The sequence below is a fragment of the Muntiacus reevesi genome, chromosome 3, assembly GCF_963930625.1.
Source record: "Muntiacus reevesi chromosome 3, mMunRee1.1, whole genome shotgun sequence".
NCBI classification, from domain to species: Eukaryota; Metazoa; Chordata; class Mammalia; order Artiodactyla; family Cervidae; genus Muntiacus; species Muntiacus reevesi.
Genome location: NC_089251.1, coordinates 250,369,652 through 250,395,883, shown reverse-complemented (window position 1 = coordinate 250,395,883; position 26,232 = coordinate 250,369,652). Strand labels below are relative to the sequence as shown.

The following is a 26,232-nucleotide window of genomic DNA, read 5'->3' as shown; positions in this document are numbered from 1 at the left end:
AGTCTAGTCAAAGACAATGAAAGCAGAAGTAACCAGAATTGATGAGCTAAATTTCTTCCACTAAATTTCAGACTTTCTTACACTAGAGTAAAATCAAAACAATTTGTAATCTTTCCAGTCAGGGATAACCTACATGCACAAATTTTGTGCCATATTTTTTAATACTGTATGAGAATTGTCTTAAATCTGTAGCAAAACTTAACTGCTTCCACGTTGAGTATAGATTTCCCTTTGTACCAAAAAGCATTGCTCACATTCCTGATTATTTCCTTAGCATACTCTCTTAGAAGAAATACTAGATCAAAAGATACAGCCATTTAAACACTCTTTATACATATTGCCATGTGCTATAGGAATACTTTGAAGCACATAGCTGGGAAGGGAAAGGGAGAAAGGAAAAACCTTTCTAGATTACCTGCCCATAGACTTCAGGGGTAAAATGTATGCTTGCAGTTTTGCAACTACCCACTGTCTGCCTTCTTTTTTTTTTTTTTTTTTTTTTGCTTTTGGACTTCACCAGGATTGAGCAAAAACTCAGTCATCGACTGAGGAAAAAGCGTGGGTTGGTACAGCAAACCACAAAAATCTCCAGTTTAAACGCAAATCCAAGATTACAAGAGATCTCCCTACATTGATGGCTTCATCTGTATTAGGTTATAAATCCCTTGAGGGAGTTTCCAGAACTCAAACCCCACTTCCTCCATATGACTTCCTGTGTTCACATGTGTTTTCTGATCTGTTTTGCTGGTCAGGATTTAAACTATTCTGTAAGCTACATGTATCTAACCATGAGAACTAAATTATTCAACTATTCAATAGTGTTTATCAGTTGCCTTCTAACTAATGTGCTAGTTCTGAGGTAAGCAGTAAGCAAAACAGACTTTTTCCTGCCCTGTGAGCACCCGAAGTATCTTTGTGCTGTGCTGTGCTAAGTCTCTTCAGATATGTCCAACTCTTTGCAACCCGATGGACTGTAGCCCTCCAGACTCCTCTGTCCATGGTATTCTCCAGGCAAGAATACTGGAGTGGGTTTCCATGACCTTCTCCCCAGGATCTTCCTGACCCAGGGATCGAACCCATGTCTCTTACATCTCCTGCATTGGAAGGCAGGTTCTTTACTAGTAGTGCCACAGCCAGTATGTAATAAATAAAATATAACCACATACATAGAATGAACGTCATGCTTTCTCAGTTCAGTAGCTCAATCATGTCCGACTTGCGACCCCATGGACTGCAGCACACCAGGCCTCCATGTCCATCACCAACTCCTGGAGTTTACTCAAACTCATGTCCACTGAGTCGGTGATGCCATCCAACCATCTCATCCTCTGTTGTCCACTTCTCTTCCTGCCTTCAATCTTTCCCAGCATCAGAGTCTTTTCAAATGAGTCAGTTCTTCCCATCAGGTGGCCAAACTATTGGAGTTTCAGCTTCAACATCAGTCCTTCCAATGAACACCCAGGACTGATTTCCTTTAGGATGGGCTGGTTGGATCTCCTTGCAGTCCAAGGGACTCTCAAGAGTCTTCTTCAATACCACAGTTCAAAAGCATCAATTCTTCAGTGCTCAGCTTTCTTTATAGTCCAACTCTCACATCCATCCATGACTACTGGAAAAACCATAGCTTTGACGGGAAGGACCTTTGTTGGCAAAGTAATGTCTCTGCTTTTTAATATGCTGTCTAGGTTGGTCATAACTTTTCTTCCAAGTAGTAAGCATCTTTTAATTTCATGGCTACAGTCACCATCTGCAGTGATTTTGGAGTCCAAAAAAATAAAGTCTGTCACTGTTTCCACTGTTTCCCCATCATGCATTTTAATGTCAGGCTATTTATTTTTTGGTGTTGTATTTGTTGACTGCTCCCAAGAGATAGATCTTCTCTTTTTAGATAAGATGCTCCTTGAAGATAGGACTATGTCTTCACTTCGCTAACATCTTCCAAATTATTATGCACTTAATAGGCACTTAGTAGAGAGCAACTCCAGTGGAGAACAAACTCCAGGAGGTGGTAAAGGACAGGGAAGCCTGGTGTGCTGCAGTCCATGGGGTTGCAAAGAGTTGGACACGACTGAGCAACTGAATAACAGAGAACAACTAAAGTGGGCTTCATGTCTGTGTGAACCAAGCAAGCTCTTCCTTTCAGCTCCTCAATTATTCTTATAATCTCTATGGGGATAAATAACAGATGACTGGGAAACATGATGTAACTTATTATGTAAGTGTTGTTTTACATTTTATCTTCACCAATAGGTGGCACCATCAATTTTGAAATTACATTTTCTATTTTGTAGCCCCAAATTTTAAGTATGCAGTTCATTCAATAAATGTTTATTGGGCATCTTCTATATGGAACCTGCCCTGCTGGCTACCACTAACAGAATGAAAAGTAAAAATACTACAGATTTACTATGCTTTAACCTATTCCTTTCCTAGTATACCCTAAAGGACATCCCACTTTCAGATATCATCCTTGTTTTACCAAATAACATCTAAATCTGTGATAACAACTCAAAAATGACAATTTTACCTATGTTTGTGTATTTTCTTGTGTGTGTGTGTGTGTGTATTTTCAACTTAACCTAATATCTTATTTTAAATGGAGGAGAGGGATATTCATTTAAATAAAATGTAAACCAGAAAAATATGGATTGAATGTGGGGGGGGGGGTCAATCTGCAGAATCTAATCCAAGCTGACTTTTTAAATGGCACAATGTACCACTCCTCAGTGAAAGGAACTTTATTTCCTTTTGGAAGATAAGAGAAGCCTGATCCAGGCATAACAGAACTATTTCTACAGCTTCCAAGCCTGCACAGTCCCATCTGGAGATAATAAAGATCCCATTCCTCTGTGTTTATTTCAAAAGATTCATTCTCTGGAATGATCTGAGGTTGCAAACTGTAGTACATTTGCCAGCTAAAAAGGGCTGCTGCCTCCATGTTACTCAGGAGGTGTCTAGTCCCCAGGAAAGTGGGGACTTTCTAAACTCTCCTTAGAGTGGAAAGAAGCCTCTCTGCCCTTCCCAACAATATTGCCTTCTCCACAGTCAATGTGGGAAGGAAGGAAAGGAGAAGGAGAAACAGGGAAGAGGAGCAGTGGGGAAATGAAATTTCAGTATTTGCATTAAACACCATGTATCAGTCACTAATTTATCCACCTACTGGTGAGAGGAAAGTGATATTTGACCAAACGTGTGCTTCTTTTTACTGAGCATCTTTAAAGGGCAATGAATGGCATTACTTTGGGAGGTGCAAAGATGGGGCATAGAAAGATTTTGCCATCCAGAAGCTCCCAGTCTAGTAACCACAATACCGTCTTGTGTAGTAGTGGTTAGAAGTATGGGCTCCCGGCTTTATTCATTTGAACCCGCACTTCACCATGTACATATTCTTGCATAAATTATTTAACCTCTTCATGTTTCAGTTTCCTAACCTGCAAAATGGGGATAAAATAAATTAGAAATATAAAATGAAATTAGTAATATAAAACAAAATAATGCATTAAGATTATAACAAAGGATGTTTGTTGTTACTAATACCAGTAACATTAATACACAAAGGAGATGTTCAGTGTCATAAGACAGGTCTATGTAAAGAGCTATGAAAACTCGGGAGGTAAAGCAGCAACTTCTTAGAAGGGCAGGGCAGAGCAAAACACTCACTGTTGGTGTGAAAAGAAAAAAAAAAAGGACCCCAAATGGAATCACTTGTGTTAAGCTATGTCACGGATCAAGACTTAATACATAACCTAATTGCAGTCTCAACCTCCCCCAGGAATATAGTCTAAACTGTTCAGTCTGGAATTTCCTGGTCAGCACTAGTGAGGTAATCTGCCTTAGAGACCCCTTCCATCCTCTAAGAGAAAGATAAGGTAATCTGATTTGCCTTGTCCTGCCCACTTCTGCTTATAAAAGCCCTTCATTGTGTATAGCACCTTTATATGTGCTACATAGGATGCTACCAATTCATGGGTCATTGAACAAAGTCAGTAAGACCTATAAAACTTAGTTGAATTTTGTCTTTTAACAGATTTGGTGGCAGCAGTGGGATTTTAAGTGAATTTCCGATGGCTTCAGGAACAACAGGGGCAGAGGCATGGTACTCCACAAACCCCCTGAGTTTTCTGTCTTCTTCATCATTTCCGAAGGTCATCAGTAAGTTCCTCTTGGTTGCTTTCGGTTTCTTTGGATAAAACTCCTGATTTAATTAACTTCCCAGTCCAGGGCAGGTCAGTTTAAGCTAGCAGACAGTTCCACCCAGAACCTAGGCCTTGGTTCAGTTTTCAACTCCTCATTTGTTTGGGAATCTTAGCCCTTGGTTTTGTGACCACATTCCACGCTGGGAACTGTTGGCAGTTTAATTTGCAGTTCCCCGTTTCTTTGAAAGCAGTTTACAACCCCCATTCTTTGAGGTCTTTTGTTTCAATTCTCTCCACAGCCCCAACGCCACGCTGGGAATGGCTGGCCGCGTGCACAGCGCCTTCTATGGCCAGTCTGCAGTAACGTCTCTTTGGTTGCTGCTTGGTATACTAAGGGCACACATTTGTTTTGTTTTATATGAAAGGCTATTGCTGATAAAGATCTTAGAAGCATAAAAGCCTCAAAAATTGGTGAGTATGGATTGAACACTTAGAAGCTGTTAGAGCCCTTCTCACCAAACTCTGCGTCTCCGATTTTAGGATAAGCTCACCACAGACTGTGCAGACTGACTAGGTCACCAGAAAACCTCAAGAACGTTGTTATGCGATGAAGGACACCGTGAAACACCATACAGTTCCCTCCTAAGCAGCACATCCCTTTTTAGTATTATTTAGACTCCAAAAGCTAGCTCAATAAATACATAAATAATTTAAAGTAATCATTGTTTTTTAAAATAATAAAATTCAAAGTTAATTACTAACTCAAATTCTAAAGCATTAAGCACACCACCTTTCAGCACACCTGCTTATTTTATGGCTAAGAACTATGGACCTGGAAGCTGTAGATATTTACAAAAATGGCAAAATCTTACCAAAAACAAGCTAGGATTCCCGTGGCCATAATGGGAAATGTTCCAGTTAGATCAGATCATTCATTTAAGAAGTACACTTGAAAGCTAGGATTGCTAAATTAAATATAATGAGATACCTATTTTAACTGATATGCAGGGGCCTCCAAAAGCCTTCACGATTCCAAAGTAGCTTCATCGAAAGATTCGTTGGAAAGGCCAATAAAAAATAAAAGACACAAGAGATCCTGAAATAAAAGATAGTATGAGTAACATGGCTCCTACTGCCCCTTTCTATTTTCATTTACCTGAGTATTCACATTCCACTAATTCTCTACCTGAACTGCCTTTCCACTCTTGTCTTTTTAATTGGAGGATAATTGTTTTACAATGTTGTGTTGGTTTATGCTGTACAACAGTATGAATCAGCTTAAGTCTACATATCCATGGTGAGCATATATCCATCCCCTCCCTCTTGAGCCACCTCAACGCCACCCCCTGCCTTTCCATTCTAAAGAGGTTATTAAGCAGTTTAAAATAAAACCTCCCAGGGTTGTAGGCAATTCTTCACATGTATCAGTCAAACACTGAATGAAGGGCGGTACTTAGAGAATTTCCTAAACCCAGAGAGGATATAAAAAGAAACCACTTCAGAAGTCTTGAAGAATTTAGAGTCCCTGGTTTGATAGATCTTTATCAGCTTGTGCGCATGCTGGTAGAATCTGAGGAAGCACAAAAATGAAGGAAGCAAAATGCAAAACCCTGAGGATGATAATTTGAGATCCTCAATCTTCAACACGGTCTCCAGTGGAGCGGAAAATGCTCTCAAAGAAGAAACTGATCTTTTGAGAGCCAATCCTAGAATCTTCCCGGGTCTGTTATTCAAACATGCAACCAAAAAAAAGAAAAAAGATAAGTCTATGGCTGACTTTAGAGCTCATCTGGAAGCTCTCCTCCTACAGGTTTCTGGGTTTCATTCAAGGGATGAAGTCACCCAACTTGCTCTAGCTACACTATTTGTAAATAGGTTATGTCCTGAGGTTCGTGGATTAATAAAAAGACCAAAACAAACAAACCAAAAAAATGGGGACGGGAGGCTAGCTCCGTTTCACTGAACTCCTGACTGTAGCTAACCACTTTAAAAGGACTTTGGAACAAGATTGTAAACAAAAATCCACCAAGCTGTTGGCTTTAAAGTCATAACAGCTCCAAGGTCAGTCACCTGAAATAATGCCTGGGCCCCTACACCACAGTCTTCTTGGAGTCCATCATTAAAATGCTAACTCATGGGTAGATGTCTCAGTTATAAGCAACTGGGACCCTGGAAAAGAAAATGTCCTCAAACAAGCCTATGCATAATATTCAGCTGATTTGTAGATATGAATGTCCTTATATTGACCCTCAAAGGAGGGTCCCTGTATGGGTCCCTCCCAGAGTTGATGAGACTCCGAGGGCTTTTCTGGTGAATTGTTACGTTATTCCCTTAAACAGCCAAGGAAAACTAAAATTAATGGAAAACCTTGCCAAATTCTTGTGGATACTGAAGCTACACTCTCTACTTTAGACCTCTCTCAAAGCCTGCAGATGTGGTCCTGAAAAGACTGACACAAGCCAACTAAGAGTGAGAATTCTAACCAGAGTCAGCTCTCCCAGATCTGTCTGCAGTGCCCAAAAAGAGAAAAAGAAAATGTCTTTTGCATTTTCTTTGGAGATAACAAAGGAGTTGTTCAGCACTTCCAGAAATATTTACTGTTTGTCCTGGCTGAAAATGGACAAGATATTTAGAAGGATTTTTAAGTAGCTCTGTGGACAGAAATTGGCCAGGCTGAAAGCTGACATTCAGACCCAGATAGGCATTTTTCTAGGCCTCCTCCACTAAGCTAAAATAAAACTGTGTACACAAAGTAAAAGAAAAACCTTCTAAAAATGGGTGGAGCAACCTATGATGTCATTTAAGTTGCAACCCATTCCTTTAGGAGTTAAAAACAACTGTCGTTTTCTTATGAATCTTGGCAAAACCAGAAATGCTCCAGGAACTCTTAGATCATTTCTTTAAAATATCAACTTCAGGGAAGTGATTCTCATTAAAACAAACAAACAAACAAAAAGAAGTGGAAGAGGTGGTCATTTTGAACTTAGACAAATGAAAAATCTCTTACATGTCTTCTCCACAAATATGAGTAAACAACTCTAGCCATCTGAACAGATAAACTTAACTTATTTCATCTATCGGAAATCATTGATCCAACTGCTTTTATAACTAGTGAGTTTTGTGTTATTACCTGTTCCATGGCAGTCATTTTAAAACAGAAGCTGTAAGATCTCTGTTTTCATCTGTTTATATGTTTGTGTGTGTGTGTAATAGATGTGTAGTATTTTCCACCTTTGGATGGTAGAACCAAAATTAATTTGTAAAAGTATTCTACTTGGCTTGAAGAGAATTAAGCACTTATATGAATTAAGGATTCCGAAAACTCTCAAAAATATAATGGAAACTAACCCAAATGCTTTTCAAGTTCACATGATCTGAGATAATCTTTGGTAAATAAAAACTAGTTTAAGTTTGTTGGGTTAATTAAAATAGGTATGTCTTCAGAATTATCAGCATTAAAATAATGCAGGCATACTTTATTCCATTAAAGTTCGATCTTGTTGACCAATCCTATACTTGGGTTTCTTGTTCAAATAAGTTCATGTAGTCTTTCTTAGACAGTTTGTCAGCAAGAAAAATAACTTGGGATGATGGCTGACTTTGTCTAATGTCTCATGAAATTTTTGTGGGTAGTCTAAACATAATTATTGAAAATAAGTGAATTTAATAGATATAAACAGGATAAAAGATTTTAGGTGAACTTTTAAACTAGTTTCCACAAACCTTTTTGGTATACTGAAACCTTATAGTTTTGCTAAATTAAATGATGGACAGTCATTGTGTACCTAGATCACTCCCAAATGAGATAAAATACTAAAACATTAATTACTAAACACAAGCCTTTTTACTTTTGCTTCCTTTCCCAGAGGAACTAAAGATACTTGGATTTATTAGTAAACATGTTTCATGTCACAATGAAAAACTTACTATGAGAAAGCATATGTTTCTAAAAATCATAAAAAAGTATCCATAAATTTGTCAAAGCACAGAATGCTAATATAACGGTTCACAATTGTGTGTGTGTGTGTGTGTGTGCACGCATGTGTGTGCACGCATGTGTGTGCTAAATCGCTTCAGTGCAACCCTAAGGATCCAGCCTGCCAGACTCCTCTGTCCATGGGATTCTACAGGCAAGAGTACTGGAATGGCTTGCCTTGCCCTCTTCTAGGGGATCTTCCCGACCCAGAGACTGAACCTGCATCTCTTATGTCTCCTGCATTGGCAGGCGGTTCTTTACCACTAGCACCACCTGGGAAGCCTATATATACAATTAAAGCTATAGTGACAGATTTTATTTTCTTGAACTCCAAAATCACTGTAGATAAAGACACTTGCTCCTTGGAAGAAAAGCTATGACAAACCTAGACTGCATATTAAAAAAAAAGCCACATCACTTTGCTGACAAATGTCCATATAGTCAAAGCTATGGTTGTTCCTGAAGTTATGTACAGACATGAGAGTTGGGCAATAAAGTTGAAAGCAAAAGAATTGATGTTTCGAACTCTGGTGCTGGAGAAGACTCTTCAGAGTCCCTTGGACAGCAAGGAGATCAAATCAGCCAATCCTAAAGGAAATAAACCCTGAATATTCACTGAAAGGACTGATGCTGAAGTTGAAGCTCCAGTACTTTGACCACCTGACACAAAGAGCCGACTCAGTGGAAACGACCTTGATGCTGGGAAAGATTGAAAGCAAAAGGAGAAAAAAGTGGTAGAGGATGAGATAGTTAGATAGCATCACTGACTCAATGGGCATAAGTTTGAGCAAACTCTGGGAGATAGGGAAGGACAGAGGAGCCTGGAGTGCTGCAGTCCATGGGGTTGGAAAGAGTCAGACATGACTTAGCAACTGAACGATAACAACAAAAGCTACTAGAAGTAATAAGGGGAACATCTTCATTGCAAAGAAAGTAGGAAGCATGTTTTCTGTAAAAGAAGGTAAAAGGAATGGAGGTGCATTTATGTTGAGGAAAAAGAAAGGAACTTTGTCCTGATTAGAGACTAGTTATTTCACAATGGGAAAGAGAAAAAATGCAGAACAAATTGTAGGTTTGTGGGAAAAGAATCTTGGGAAAAGAATTTTAGGTGTCGTCAGGCTGGCTAAGATCAAAATGAACTTATTTAAGTCAATGAGTTTTAATATCAAAGGTAAGCTGGTACAATACTAAAATTTGGTTTTCTCACTCTTGAAAGGACAGGTTGTTTTGGATTATTAGTCTGCTCTTAGTAAGACATTGTAAACAAAAGTTTTTCTTTACCTTTTAAGTGGTCTGCCTAGAAAACAAAGATTCTATGTTTTATCAAAATAATTTCCTGTGTTTGTTGTTTTTATCAGGTCTTTGATTACTTGAGTAAACCTAGTCTTCTTGCTATTAAAAAAGCAAAGTTTCGCTCAGAACTATGTACCTTCCTGAATTTGCATTCAAAGTCTTTGTTGCTATGGTAAAATGGCTCTTATTTCGGTGACCTATGATCCTTTTATGACCAATTGTTTTAAAATCTTTTTACATTTGTTTACAAACTTCCCCAAGTCAAATTCTAAATTAAGTGTTTTGATTTATAACTAACTTTAGGATTTCCCGGGGTGGGGGGGTGGTGTCTCTGGGACTTTGTGACCCCATGCTGTGCTGTACATAGTAGCCCAGTTGTTTCCACTCTTTGCAACCCCAAGGACTGTAACCCTCCAGGCTCCTCTGTTCATAACGATTCCCCAGGCAAGGATACTGGAGTGGGCTGTCATGCCCTCCTCCAGGGGCTCTTCCCAACGCAGTGATCAAACCCAGGTCTCCTGCATTGCAGGCACATTCTTTACTGTGTGAGTCTCCAGGGAAGCCCAAGAATACTGGAGTGGGTAGCCTATCCCTTCTTCAGGGCAACTTCCCAACCCAGGAATCAAACCAGGAGCTCCTGCATTGCAGGTGGATTCTTTACCAGTTGAGCTACCAGGAAAGCCCTGTGACCCAATAAGTTAAACTAATTAGGCTTATTTGATATGTTTAATTACATGGGAGAGTGAAAGTGTTAGTCACTCAGTCGTGTCCAACTCTTTACAACCCCATGGACTATAGCTCACCAGATTCCTCTGTCCATGGGATTTTCCAGGCAAAAATATTGGAGTGGGTTACCAAACCCTTCTCCAGGAGATCTTCCCTACCCAGGGATTGAACCTGGGTCTCCAGCATTGCAGACAGATTCTTTACTATCTGAGCCATCAGGGAAGCCCAATTACATAGGAAGCATTGTCAAATAAGAAGTAATATTAAACTTTCTTTATATTGTATTTCTATATGTTTGTATGTGTTCCTGAAATTGAGCTAAATTCCTGGAAATCTGATAGGTTCTGGTCTAATGTAATCAGTCACAATTATATCTTAAAATGTATATGTCACAGAAATAACTGAATTTCCTTGTCGATAACATTGTAATGAATTTTCATCAGATCTTTTTATCTGTTTTTAAAATGATTTATAACCGTGCCCATTTTAAAGTCCTTTACCATTTACAGAGTTATGGTTTTACTGTGATGCTTTTGCAAAAATGTTCTTGCAAAAGTGCTTCATCTTAAAGGAGATTCATGTAAAGGACTTTAACAAGCACAGGTTTCTATTAACTTGAAGATCATAAAACTGAACTGAGTGAGAACTCCGGAACTATTGGAAAAACTGGATTCAAGCAAAACAAGTGTTAATTACATGGAACTGAATGAACTGAGGAAGATGATTATAATTTTTTTAGGACTTTCTGTTTGAAACATTTGTTCCTTAATGTTTCATTTTTCCAGATTTAAGGAAATCTTTCCTCTTCATCTGAACATGACATTCAGCAATTTGGTAAAGGATACCCTTGTAAACACAGATGAAATGTTTACTTTTTCTCCCTATCTGATCCCTTCCATAATTAGAAAATCCTTGAGTATTGTTCCTTGACAATAGAGTTAGTTATTTGCATAAGTTCAGTATGAATCTGTTCTCCTGGTAACAGAACACAATTGGAAACATTGGCTATATTACCAAGGTTTTGACTGGAATGTCATATTTTAGAGAGATACACATGGACTCAGATTTGACCAAAGCTTACATGGTCAGTCATTGTTCTCACTGCACTTACAGGCCAAGTTTAATGCAAACAAATTAGTTTTACTGTGATTATCTGTTTTTAATGGGGGAACTTGTAGAGAGAAAAATTATGTTTGTAGCTATTAGATTCTAGTTCTGTTAACTATCTTTAGGCATGTAAACTAGTCTGGATTCTAAACTCTTATAGTTACCTCAAGTATCTTGCTACATTTCCAATTTTCTTCCCCTTTTCTGATTTGGAATCATTGAGAACATAGAATGCTCTTGAATCTCCTTGGAAGAGACTATACCAGATCTTCATAACTACAGCCAGACTTCAGGGATTTAAACCTTAGGAAGGCATCTCACTGCTGAAGAAATCTTCAGTTGTGAGATCTTTAAGTCAAATTGATTGGGAAGAGAGGTAGCCAACATGGCGGTAGCTTGATTTCCTCTCAAGATCCTTGATCAAGACTTCATACCTTAACATGAAACTCTTTCTTCTTCTTTTCCTTACGCTGTCATTTGCCTAGAAAGATAACAGGATTGTCCACATCTCCTAGGCCATTGCTAAGGATGGTATCTAGAATTTGGAACAACTTTTTATTTCAGACTAGGAGATTTAGTTCCTGAATGCACTGGAAACATAACTGACCCCTGGCTTGAATGGGCAAGTGAAACAATATCTGCAAATGAATCCATTAACAATTCCATTTTAGGGAAAGTGGTTTGGGCCCCCAAAAGATTTATCTTTGTCTGTAGTGGTTATCATTCTCCTTCAGCCTATGGACGCCTAGATGGCTAGCATGTAACTGGGAAGATGCCTCCTAGGTTATCTAATTATGCATCGTGTGTGCGCTCAGTTGTGTCCGACCCTTTGTGACCCCATGGAAGGCAGCCTGCCAGGCTCCTCTGTCCATGAAATTTTCCAGGCAAGAATACTGGAGCAGGTTGGCATTCCCTACTCCAGGGGATCTTCCTGACCCAGGGATCGAACCCATGTCTCCTACTTTAGCGGGCGGATTCTTTACCACTGAGCCACCTGGGAAGTCCTAGGTTATCTAACCATGCCTCTGACTGTCCACAATTAAACTGAAACACCTCACCAGTCAATTCCCCTGAATTTTACATTCTCAGATTAGAAAGGACCTACCAGGCATTTTTCATGATTCAGAATTCTCTTCCTTTGGCAGGTTCCTACTACCCTATTTAAGAGTAAATGTAAATGAGGCCATGATCAGGAACCTCTCCTTAACTCTTGAAAGTATTATGGAGTCTACTGCTAAAGAAATAGCTCCCCAACAATAGTCCTTAGACTTTCTTTCTGAAGTTGCTCTTAATAATAGATAGCCTTTGTTTATCTTTTAGCTGGACAAGAAGGTATCTGTTCTGTGGATAGTACCACCTGCTGCACCTAAATTAACACTTCTGGGGAATTTGAAACTCATTTACATACAAACACTAAGCAAGCCAGTTGGCTGAAAGGGTGACTCCTTCATCCAGTCCTTTCTTTGACTTACTTGATTTTCATTGGTTTAGTCTTGGGGATCATGGCTCTGAGGTATACTCCAAACGTTGGGAATTATCCTACTAATAATAGTCATGGTAGTCTATCATGTCATAGTCTTTCAAAACTCTGAAATGCTTGTTTGCAGCCATTAACCACTAAGTAAATGGAGATAAGACTGGAATGCCAGAAAATGAATGAAGTGACCAACTGAAAAATTGTGAACCTGAAGTCATGACCTGTTGGATACCACAGAGGTTCAGCCAAAAAAAAAAAAAAATCATCATGACCTGTGAATACCACACAGAGGATCAATAAAAGCTGCAAGAACTATGGAGCAGTAGCCAAAAGTAGCTGTAATGCCTTACATATTTTTTGGTCACATCCCTTGCAGATACAAGGTATTAGGTGGTTAAAATTCGCTGAGTTTGACTTGTGGTATATATATAGAAGGCAAGGAGGGGCTCTCTGGCTTGGGTGAGTGGGAAGATAAAAGTAAGGATCTAGCAGGTCTGGAGGGAGAGACTCAATGAGTTCATTCATTGACATATGGAATTTAAAGTAGTGAGATGATTAGATAGTGATGTCCAGGAGGCAACTAGAAATGTAGACCTTGAGAGAAAAGCTCAGAGCTGGAAGATTTTCAGATGACCTGTGATGTTATACCAGTAGATGGAGAAACCAGAGACTGAGTTAAGTTACCAAGGGAGAGTAGAAAGAGGGTCAAAAGACCGTCAAGGGTGAATCCTTGGAACTTATATTGGGGAAAAGGAGAGAATGACTCTGCAACAGAACCAATTCATTAAATTGCACTATCACCTTAATAGCTGTAGATAGAAGCTAAAAAATTAGATAGTGTGTCCCAGCTAGAGTTGAGATCAGCAGGATTGGCTGCATGGGGAAGGTAGGAATGATGGAACCAGGGGTGCTGGCCACAGCTTTGCTGGAATGTCTCCCTATGGATTGCAGACTTAGAAAGGGCTTTCCAGGGTTGGTTTTATAGGGTTTCCATAACTCAGTGCCACAAGCTGGGTGGTTTAAGACAGTAAGAAATGTATGCTCCTCCAGTTCTGGTGGTTAGAAGTCAAGGTGTGTGCAAGGTTGGTTCCTTCTAAGGACTGTGTGCCTCTTTCCTAGCTTCAGGTGATGGTTGACATTCCTAAGTGTTCTTGACTGTCGATACAGCTCTCCAATCTCTGCCTCCATTTTTACATGGTGTTCTCCATGTTTCTCTGTGTGTTGGCATGGCCTTTTTCTTGTAAGGACACCAGTCATGTTGGATTAATGACCTTATCTTAATTGATTACTCCCACAATGACCCTTTTTATGCATAAGGACACGTTCAGAGGTACTACGGGTTAGGACTTTACCATTTCTCTTTGAGGGGACACAATTCAACCAGTAAAAGACCTGATGACAAGAAAGAAAGTGATGTATGTAGCGGGAGGAGGAGAGAAATGGGATCTGGTCAGTGTGGCAAAGATGCAAGTGGAATTTTTGAACACTAGGAATGGTGGAAATGCTTTTTGCCGCAAATGAGTCTGAGTTTGGGATAACTATTGGTTTGAGCACATTTAATTACACCTCTAGTTTTAGAATAGCATTTTTTTTTTCCTTCGAGAATTGACTTGGATATGCGAATTAGGTGGTTTACTAAACTCTAGTCCAGATGGACCCAGTCCTCTGCAGAGACTTGGGGTGATAATCTGGTTGGAAGTACGAGGCTAGGGGACTTGCCTTAAGCCAATTTTTATGGCAAGCCCATCATGTTTATATGGTCTGTTGTTATTTGGGATGACCTCCCAAATAGGGGAACTGTTGAAGATAAGGGAGGTCAGACTCCTAACCAACTTTTGGACATCCGTCCATCTCTAGTTTACCCTTTCATCCTGCTGACCTTCCCAGATCTATTGTAATTATAGTGACCCAAATGTGTTAGCTGGAAATGGAACGAAGTCTGCAGGATTTCCATGCTCTCAGACTCACTTACTGGCTCATGCTTATCAGCAGAGAGACCGGTGGTGATGGTGATGGTGATGGTTTTAGTCGCTAAGTCATGTTCGATCTTGCAACCCCATGGACTGTCGCCCACCAGGCTCCTCTGTCCATGGGATTCTCCAGGCAAGAATACTGAAGGGGGTTGCCATTTCCTTCTCCAGGGGATCTTCCCAACCCAGGAATCGAACCCGGGTCTCCTGCACTGCAGGCAGATTCTTTACCAACTGAGCTATGAGGGAAGCCCAGAGAGAGCAGAGTGTAAGTTAACTTTTCTAGTATGGTAGTTCAAGCATTTGGGGGCAGTCTGTAGTGGCAGCAATCTTACACAATGATGGCACAAGCTTTTACTGCCCTTAGAAGAGTAAATAAGAAACTGCACATGATATAACACAACCTGTGTTACAAGAAAGATTTTGCAACAACTCACAGAAACAAGGTACATATTAAGTATAGTAGAATGGTTGCTTCTAAGAAAAGGGAGGAGGGTGGGGGGAGGCCCAAACAAAATGAGAGGCCCTTAGAGAGACCGATGAGGAGAGCAAAGTATAGAATAAGGAGTGCGATTAATATAACCTCCTGCACCAGAAGTTTTAAAAAAGCAAGCAAAAAAAAAAACAAACCAGAATATGTGGGTCAGAACTGCGACTCCACTATTCACTAGCTTTTTGGAGGTTAACTAATCTATCCCTCAGTTCATCATCTGTAAAATGGAGATAGGATAAGTACCTACCTCAGGAGGTGGTCCTGACAATGACGTGAATCTGAATATATAAGGTGCTTAGAAGAGCAGCTGGCACAGAGTGCACACTCCACACTGTGGTTGAGTAAATTAAACAAAATAATCTGTATAAAGTGCTTAGCACAGCGCCTAACCCACAGGATTCAATTCATGTTAGTTGACTGCTGTTGTCACAGGCATCATCGTTATCATCACCATTTTTTTACATGGCCAACACCATGCCTTAAATGAGAAGCGGGCAAGGGGGCAGGAGGACTGTTGTGCACAATTCAAAGACAATGCTTTCTACTATGCTGGCTCCACCTGCATCATTCTTTTTGTGTAATCTTAAACAAGTCGCTTCACTTCCCGCAGTGTCGGTTTCCTCAAGTAAGCCTCCTACACCTGTCGTCAGCATTAAATCTCACTCTTGGCACATCATCCCTTTGGAAGCTCTAGTTTTGGAACCCAACACTTAGTCTGTGTTAGCTGCTGTGACAGGACCCAAAGCAATGGCAAGGGCCTGATCCTCAGGGAAGTCACATAGTTCCTTGTGAAATTGCCCTGACTCACTGGGATGTCACACCCTCTAACACAAGTCCCATCAGTGCAACCTACTTGTAGGCCAAATATGGGCTCATTGGGAACCTCTGGCGCCCCACAGAAGCAGAAGCCCAACCAAAATGGGATAATCTGGGTTACCCATCATGGTCTCAGGGACTCTACTTGTCTTGTTCTGACTTTTCAAACAAATTTTGTTTCTTTTTGGCTGCACTGGGTCTTTGTTGCTTTCTCTAGTTGCAGCAAGCAGGGGCTACTCTTCATTGTGGTGCACTGGTTTCTCATCGCAGTGGCTTTCTTGCTGTGAACCAAAGGCTGTAGGCACACGGGCTTCAGTAGCTGCAGTTCGCAGCTGCAGTTGTGGCTCACGGGCTTCGGTGCTCCGAGGCATGTGGAATCTTCCCAGGTCAGGGATTGAACATGTGTCCCCTGCATCGGCAGGCAGATTTTTATCCACTGCACTACCAGGGAAGTCCCTGCTGTGACTTTTTATTTTTGTTTTGTGTCAGAGTTACCAAGAACTTGCTTTGTTGTCCTTTCACAGCTGTTCTCTCTTGAGTCCTTGTAACAGCCCTGTGAGGGAAGAACTGCTTCTCTCATCATTCTGTGAATGAGGAAACGGAGGCACAGTAGAGTCATTTGCCTCAGGTCACATAAGTAGTAAGTGTCTAAGCCAGTGGCTGAACGCACACAGCCTGACAGCAAAACCTTTGCTACTAAGCCAGGGAGTTTGGCAGTTTGGATCAAAACAGAAATTGGATACACTCTTGATCTAACAGTTTTACCTTAATGAACTTATCTGATAGATCTGTTTGGCTGTTTGAATGATTATGATGGCAAAAAGAAAAAGACAACTAAACATCCATTTATAGAAAACTGGTTAAGTAATTTACAGTACATAGTTGCAGTGGGATGATGCAGTCTCATGAAAAAGAATAATGCAGATTTATATGCATTAACATGAAACTAGCTCCAAAATAGGGCTTCCCTCATGGCTGAGTCGGTAAAGAATCTGCCTACAATTCAGCAGACCCAGGTTCAGTTCCTGGATCAGAAATACCCCCTGGAGAAGGAAATGGCAACCTACTTCAGTATTCTTGCCTGGATAATCCCATGTACAGAGGGGCCTGGTAGGCTACAGTCCATGGGTTCGTAAGAGTTGGACACAACTGAGTGATTAAATCTTCACCATCATACCCAAGATATAGTCTTAAGTAAAAAACGTTTGCATGAGGATGTATATTTTAAAAAAGATTGTACAAACAGTGTGTATAGCATGCTATCATTAATACTTTTTAAAAAGAGGTGGACACACACACTTTCTTATAGTTTTGTCTACAAAAAAATGCCTCTAGAGGCATATATAAGAAAGTTGAACTAATGCTTATTTCTGATGGGCAGAATGGGAGAATTAGAGATCTGAGAGAGGCAAAATTACTTCTCGTCCTTTTGCACAATTCTTTATTTTAAATCATAAATGTTTATTGCCTTTTCAAAAAATATTTTAAAAGATATGGGGTAAGAAAAGAAGAAAGACTTGTGGGAGGTATGGAGGTTTCAGATCGTCCTCTGATGGTCCAGTTCACTCCTGGGTTTCTGGGGAACGATGGTTTAGCACTTCAGGCTAGCATTGTTTGATTGCTTGCTTGTGGCCGCTTTCAAACTAAGGGCTTGGTGTAATACCTTATTTCACTTAAACCTCACAACTATCTACCAGGCCCTGCTATTTCACCTCCTTCTTATAGAGATTCCTCACAGTGCAACCTGACCAGATCCTTCAGAGGTAACAAACATCTAGAATAGGCCTCCCTGCCACTAGCCCATCCCCATTCCATTAGGCTATTCTGGATGCTGAGGGTCTCCTAGACCAGTGGTTCACAAAATGTTGTCTCCAAGCAGCAGCTTCATTTTCATCTGGGAACTTGTTAGAAATACAGATTCTCAGGCCACACCCCAGACCAACTGAATCACAAATTCTGTGAGGGGAACCCAGTTGATATGGTTTAATAAGTCCTCCAGGTGATTCTGATATATGTTTACATTTTAGAACTGTGGTCTTAGGCCAGTGTCTTTGCCTGGGAAATATTAAACATTTAAATATTAAACACTAAAAATATCAATGTCTGAGTCTCACCTCACCCTGGAGATTCTGATTTAATTGCTTTTGGATGAGGCCTGGGCACAAGTGTTTCAGTGCTCCCCAGGTGATTGACCTAGACCTTTGGAAACAGCCATTTGCATCTGGGAATGGTGAATGGTACACTGACAGCATGAAATCAAGCTGCAGGGACTAACACATATGTAAGAGCATCACAGAGTCCCAATTTTAAGTCCTGTCCCCTTCCCTAAAACCTGCACCTAACCCAGGAGGCAGAACCATGGATGAACAATGCTCCTTGGCTGAGCAGGTATGAGCTTATCAGGTTGAGCACTTTAGTCGTGTTACTTACTTTAAGCCTACAAATTCTGTCTTTAATGAACACTGAGAAGAAGCAGGAGAGAAAATATATTATCCACAAAATAATTTAATAGAGAAAATGAGATCTGTAAATAGCACAGTAAAAACCTAATTTTACCAGCTCACCATTTCTGGGACTTAAATATTTTGTACTGAAGATCGCGTCATATCACATAGCACATCTCTGACAAAATAGGGGTTCAATCATCATTTGTCTAGTCGATGAATCCACTAATCAATAAATGAATGAATGGATGTCACTGAAGGAGAAACCGATTCTGTCTTTGGCATCCACAGCCCACCTTACTACCAATTGCCATTCTTGGAGTGAAGTGTGGGGAGGGAGAATCCATTGACAGTAACTGTGCTAAGATCAGGTGCTAGAGCTGAATGTAAGTCTAAGCAGACTGTAAACCCCAATGGAGGTGAGAAGGGTGAAGCAGGTGTGGTGGTCATTAGAGCTGGCAAGTAAATATTTCCAGGTTTCCTCCCCAGAATATAGTAGGATGGCCCTACTCTACCCCTCAGAGTTCTCTCTGGCCATGTGACTTGATTGGCTCACTGAAACAGAGGTTTTGCATTTTGCTTCTGCACAAAAACTTTAAGAGCCAGTGTGTGATTTGTTCTCCTTTTCTGTAGGATGACCAACCTTCCTGGTTGCCTGAGATTGAGGAGTTTTCCAAGGAGTGGGATTTTCAGTGCTAAAATTGGGACACCTCCAGGCATCAATGTTTCAAGTAGTGATCATTCCATCAGCTTGAGTCCAGGAATGAGGTCAGTCCATCAAACAAGAGACTCAGAGCATTGAAATAACTTGCCTGGGGACACAGTGAGATCAGAGATGGATTCCAGACCATGCCTGTCTGACTTCAGAAACCACAGTCATATGCCACCTGGGTGTAGATACTCTTTATTACATGTATCTTTTTATTTTTAAACCCCTGGGTCAGGAAAATCCCCTGGAGAAAAGAATGGCAACCCACTCCAGTATTCTTGGCTGGAGAATTCCATGGACAGAAGAGCCTGGTGGGCTACAGTCCATGGGCTCAAAAAGAGTCAGACACGACTGAGCAACTAACACACACACACATACACATAGTTGCTTTATAATATTGTGTTAGTCTCTGCTGTACAAAGACGTGAATCAGCTATGTGTATACACAAGTCCCCTCCCTCTTGGAGCTTTCTCCCACCCCTTCTCAAATTCCATCTCTCTAGGTCACTGCAGAGTACTGAGCTGAGTTCCCTGTGATACACAGCAGCTTCCCACTAGCTACCTAGTTTATACGTGGTAGGGTATATGTGTCAGTCCCAATCCCCCAAATGTACCCATCCCCATCCATGTCCACACATCTGTTCTCTATGTCTATCTCTATTCCTGCCCTGCGAACAGGTTCATCTGTACCATTTTTCCAGATTACACATGTATAAATATACAATATTTCTTTTTATCTTTCTAGCTTACTTCACTCTGTATGACAGTCTCTTAGACCCATCCACATCTCTACAAATGACCCAGTGTCACTCTTTTTAATGGCTGGGTAATATTCCACTGTATATATGCACCACATCTTCTCTATTCATTGGTCTGTTGATGGACATTTAGGTTGCTTCTCTGTGCTGGCTACTGTAAATAGTTCTGCAGTGAACATTGGGGTGCACGTGTCTTTTTGAATTATGGTTTTCTCAGGGTATATACCCAGTAGTGGAATTGCTGGGTCATGATAGTACTTCTATTTTTAGTTTTTTAAGGAACCTCCATACTTTCTCCATAGTGGCTGTATCAATTTATATTCCTGCCACCAGTGTAGGAGGGTTCCCCTTTGTCTTCACCCTCTCCAGCATTTGTTGTTTGCTGCTTTCTTGATGATGGCCATTCTGACTGGTGTTAAGTGGTACCTCATTGTAGTTTTGATTTGTATTTCTCTAATAACTAGTGAGATGAGCATCTTTTCATGTGCCTCTTGGCTCTCTGTATGTCCCCCTTGAAGAAATACCTGGTCTTCTGCTCATTATTTGATTGGGTGGTTTGTTTTTTGACACTGAGATGCACGAGCTGTTTCTGTTATTTGGGGGATTAATCCTTTGTTGTTTCATTTGCAAATATTTTCTCTCACTCTGAGGGTTGTCTTTTCATCTTGTATATGGTTTCCTTTGCTATGCAAAACCCTTTAAGTTTAATCAGGTCCCAATTGTTTATTTTTGCTTTTATTTTTATACTCTAGGAAGTGGGTCAAAAAAGCTCTTGCTGTGATTTATGTCAAAGAGTGTTGTTCTTATGTTTTCCTCTAAGAGTTTGTAGTGTCCAGTCTTACATTTAGGTCTTTAATCCATTTTGAGTTTATTTTTGTGGATGGTCTTAGGGAGGGTTGTAATCCCATTCTTTTACATGTAGCCGTCCAGTTTTCCCAGCACCATTTATTGAAGAGACTGTTTTTTCCTCCATTGTGTATTCTTGCCTCCTGTGTCATAGACTAGGAGACCATAGGTGTGTGGGTTTATCTCTGGGCTTTCTTTTTTATTTTGTTTACAACTGTGGAGACTCTGGTCTATAAAATTAAGTGAGAATACCAATTTTCCCAAATTCATTCAATGATACTCATTCCACAAACATTTATTGTATTCTATTCTATGGGATTATAGGCCCTGGGGTGAGATGTTATGGGTTACACAAAGATGAAGAAATGCTGTCCATGATTTCTTTCCTCAAGAAATATACAGTGTTGAAAGGAGATGGACATGTACATGACTCACTATATCCCAAGGCAGATGCTGAGAGATGTTATTAAAACCTTTTGTATACCTTTCTGTATTTAACAAATTTACCACAATAAGCGCATATTATCTTTTTAAGTGTTTATTAAAGAAAGCAAAAATTAAAAACAGTTAAAATATCTTTGGGGCTTCCCAGGTGCCATTAGTGTGCCTGCCAATGCAGGAGACATAAGAGATGTGGGTTCGATCCCTGGGTTGGGAAGATCCCCTGGAGGAGGGCAGGGCAACCCACCCCAGTGTTCTTGCCTGGAGAATCCCATGGAGAGAGGGGCCTGTCGGGCTATGGTCCATAGGGTCACAAAGAGTCCAACACAACTGAAGTGAATTAGCTCACATGCATGCAAAGTATCTTTACTCTTCAGGTTACCAATTCATAGTAGATCAATAATAATAACAATAATATCTAGAAAAATGTATTAATGCTTTCTTTTTCTGAAGATCATTTGTTCAAAGATGATGATACAGCTGCACTTACCTGCCTTCAGTAGAACAGGAGCTTTGAGATTTCATTCAATTATGGCGACTAGTTTCCCACTGTATTCATGGCTCCTCATTCACCCTGTATGACCAATGGCCCAAGTCTACATGCCCACTGGGCAGAATTCTCTGACACGGGTCAAAGCCAGCTAACTGGTCCAAAGGATTATAGTCTCTGGTAAGGAATGAAGGACCCAGCCCTCCTTAAAGATCCTTCCCACTGGTCAAAGGCATTAGAAGAAAACCTTACCAAAAAAGGAGGTGGCAGTCAGGCCTGAGACAGAGGAAATTTGGAGCCCAGGACCTTCCAAGATAACGGGGCTCTCTTGCCAGCCCTGGACAAAGAGAGTGTGGTTTCTGGGGAAAGTATCACTGTCCCACTGTCTACTGTGGGACATTCTCCAGGGCTGCAGTGAAGTTTTAGTCTTTGAGTACAGTTGATAATACCTCCTACTTTGGTGACTTGAGCAGAAGTTAAGCTGCAAATGTGTGCATGCTGAAAGTGCTTGGGGAATGGAGATAACAATAAGCAAACAAATAAAACCTACTGCTTTGGGATGTTTTGTAACAGCTGTGCTCCCTATAGAACAGATTTCCTCCTTGCCTGGATCCAGGAGCATCTCCTGGGTCCTCCTGGTTAGAATGCTGAGTGTCCATGGAGAATATGAGCTGAGGAAGGAGGGGGACTATCTTCCAGCTAAGACTGGGCAGCTGTCATGCAAGGTAAAATCTTAGCAGCTGTAATGAGGAGGAACAGAGGGCCTGGGGCCTATCAGTTCCATGTGGGAGCTTTCCTGCAGGTTTTCAGATGAATCAGCTTCCACTGAGAAAGCGATAGACTGTGATGTCATTGTACCTTGTGACATCTTTGCCCAAGAACGGCACAAACTGAACTTTTCTGTTCTGTGTAACATGGAAGGGAAGATACAGACTGAGCTACTTCTTCGTGCCTTGAGACATCTCATAATATATATGTGATATGTGTGTATGTATAATACTGTATATTATATTGTTATCCTATTATTCTATTACTCTGCCAGTCAGGAGACGCTTGATAGGCTGCACTAATATACAACCCAGAATATTATGGCATGTCTGCTAAGTCACTTCAGTCGTGTCTGACTCTTTGTGATCTGTGGACTGTAGCCCGCCAGGCTCCTCTGTCTATGTGGTTCTCCAGGCAAGAATACTGGACTGGATTGCCATGCCCTCCTCCAGGGGATCTTTCCGGCCCAGAGATCGAATCCCAGTCTCTTATGTCTCCTGCATTGACAGACATTAGGGTTCTTTAACACGAGTGTCACCTGGGAAGCTCAAAATTTTATTGACTCAGCATGATAAAAGTTTACATCTTACATCACAATTCAGTGTAGGGAGAGGTCCCCACCACTTAGATTCCTCTAAGTGGTGATTCAGGTTCCTTTCATCTTAAAATGCCATCGGCTTTGACATTTGGCCTCAACAGTTGCCACCAAGGGAGAAGAGAGTACGTTAAAGGTTGTCACTAGGTCTACAGGCACTGGCCACTTCTTCTGTCACATCCTACTGGCAGAATCCAACCACAGGGCCCCATCCTAACTGCAAGGGAGCCAGGAAACGTTGTCTTTTGTGTGCCAGGAAGAGAAAGTGAAATTGATGACTATCTAGCCAGTCTTTCCTGCAAGTTTCTCCAAGTTGAGTTACATAGTACTTTTCTTCTAATTGTGCTTTACATTCGATACCATTTAATCTGCCTCCTCGCTTGGCACTGTATTCTGTGACACCCGTGTGCAGCATCCCGCTTCTCACAATGGTGCTGTGAGTGGTCAGGACAAGTGTTGTTATACACGTTTTATAGACTGAGGACCTCAAGAGCCAGAATAGTCACATGCCTTGTCCAAAGTATATACTACTTGAGGACGGAAGGAGAAGAGGGTGAGAGAGGATGAAATGGTTGGATGGCGTCGTCGACTCAATGGACGTGAGTTTGAGTAAGCTCCAGGAGATAGCGAAGGACAGGGAAGCCTGGCGTGCCCCAGTCCACGGGGTCGCAGAGGGTTAGACACGGCTGAGGGACTGAACAACAATTGGGACAGACCTGTCTCTCAGGTTGGCGGTCTCTCCTCTTCACCATCCCATCTACCCCAGCAGCTCACACTAGATGAGGCACAGGGTTAAGTGGGCAGAAAATACATTTTAATTTTACCATAAATCAGCCTAATTTATTCTTTAAGCCCCTGCTCTCTCTTGGAAGGTGTCAGCAATGAGTTCCATCATTTTAGTATCTGTCCGTCTTTGAAGGTGTGTCTAGGTTTGGGTTGGGCCGTGGCGGGTGTGCAGGGGTTAGTGCCAAGGTACTGGGGGATCTATTTGTTCCTCAAATCAGCTCTTGGAGGAGGCGTCAATCCAGATGACTACAGTTCCTGCTAGTCTCCCTACTAATAAAAATGCATCTGTGCCTCCTTCCTGTCCACACAACCCATGCATGTCCAGCAGCTCCCTGCTACTTTGGGGTCACTCCAGGGTCTGAGAAGTTTTGCAAGCCCACACCCCATAGCTGATATCTCCCCAGGCTTGTGCCTTTCTGAGGAAAGAGGGGAAGGGAGGAGGGAAGGACCCACTGGGCCTTTGCTGTCTCAGTTTTCATCCATCTCTCCTCCCACCCAGCGAAGGGAGGAGATTGTTTCTCATCTTCCACGGAAACCCCACTGTCCCCAGGCCTTTTTCTTCTGAATCACTTTGGCTGCATGCCTTGATCCTCTCCAGTCCTCTGAGGGCTTTTATAACACAAAGCATAACTCAGAGAAGTTTTTCCTTCTGATTTTGTTCTGTATGCTGTCACATCATTCTCTTACCTTGAGGCAATGAAATGAAGGGCCTGCTGCCCAAGGCATGGAGGTGGGGACAGGGGAATACCAAGAAAGAAACCATTTCACTATCACATGTGTATCACATGTAACTTCACCAGGTCCTTGTGAGGTGAAGTCTCTGTGTCATTTTCCTGAAACTAACATGAGGGGAAGAGGCACTGATGAGAGTTGTTAAATTTGGGAACTAGCAGGTTAAACCCTTTCCTGCCTGATTGGTCTTTAAATGCACCATTTCCCTTCCTCTATGAATTCACCCTCAAAAGATTAATCCAGGGATCTTGGTGATCAAGTTTTCACTTAAGAATTGACGACCTGGTCTTCTCAGAGACCCACAGCTGGATTGTCTATAGATGAAAGGTTGTCTATAGATGATTCTCTAGGCTTCTAAATGTGGAAAAGGTGATGTGTTTCTCTGTGTGTTTAAATATTTATCACTTCACTTCCCCTACCTCAGTTATGAGCATGCACCCTAGAGTAAATCTGTCCTCCTCATGTCATTGTACAGTATGTCCACAATGATGAAGCAAAAAGGGAGCATGAAGATGACTTACGTGGAATGATCACTTGTAAGAGCTGCAGAAGTCAGATCAACTGCCAGGCAAAGAAATGCGGCCTGAAAGCAAAGCATCATTTAAAAAAAAAAAAAAAAAAATCTGACTTGTACCAAATCTTATTTGCAAAGTGGACTTTAAAATCATTTCAAAACACAGGAGGCTTTCAAAAGATGTTTGTTTTAGAGTACACTTGGCTGCTGGTCAAAAGCTGAAGTTTCGGTGATACACAGTAACAATTGTAGTGTAATTACTGGCTACAGAATCCCAGGTGCCCAACCAATCCTTTTCTACCCACTTAAGAGAGTCACGCCAAGCAAAAATGTCCTGGCAAGCCATACCCAGAAGTTCCAGAGCTCAGCCTTTGTCACCAAGAAACAATTAATTCTACAGAGCAAAGCAATGTTGGGCACAGCCAGGCATTCTGTTGTGAACACCTTTTGTTAACACATGTTGAGAATTTGAACTTTCTCACAGTTAAAAGACCTGCTTGAGAGAGAATTTAAACCAAGCCAGGCACAAGGTTGTTTTCCTTTTTTAGATTTGTGATTTTGTGTCTATGGTATCAAGACAGTAGGGAAATGCTGGCTTTGGAGTCCGAAGTCTCCCCTAGCTGTCATTTGACCTCAGGATTGTGGTGTTCTCTATTCTTATGTGAAGAGATTGCTTTACATCAAGGGAATGAGCTCAGAAAAACAAACAAACAAACAAAAAAAAAACCCACAGATAAAACACAGGAGTGGTATAGGGCAGAAACATATTAAGAGACCTAGGGATGCACTTCCTCATTATATGTAAGGAAGCTATTTCCTAGATTCCTGAAGCAATAAAAAGCCAAGTGAATTTGCTTAAGTCAATAAATTTTATTTAATTATGACAATAATACCACAGCAAAATGTTTTATGTTTCCTCTCTTTTTATTGCTTCCTGTTAGTTATTGAGAGAAGAAATTCACTGTAACTTTCTTTTGTACTCTGATAATGATGAGACTATTTCATTTGTTTTGCATACACTTTCCAATGTCTGCTTTTGTGTGCATGTATAACAAAATTGAATAGGATGGCTGCCTTATGTGGTTGCTACAAACACAGATGTAAGGCTAAAGGTGGGGCCCAGTTTTATTACAGCAAAACCCCATCATTGAAGCC

At 41.0% G+C, this 26,232-nt stretch overlaps 1 long non-coding RNA gene across 2 annotated transcripts in view; it reads left to right on the top strand.

Moving 5' to 3' along the window:
* The window catches only part of LOC136165416 (uncharacterized), a 104,440-nt gene extending 79,282 nt beyond the window's left edge, over nucleotides 1-25,158 (top strand). Inside the window, exons 3-4 of one of the 2 annotated variants that reach the window (XR_010662505.1) lie at nucleotides 4,028-4,152; nucleotides 25,039-25,158. This is a non-coding gene — a long non-coding RNA (uncharacterized lncRNA). Of the gene's footprint in view, nucleotides 1-4,027; nucleotides 4,153-4,435; nucleotides 5,140-25,038 lie in introns of those variants that run through there. The other variant, XR_010662504.1, reaches the window with a different exon arrangement.
* The last annotated feature ends 1,074 nt before the right edge of the window (nucleotides 25,159-26,232 follow it).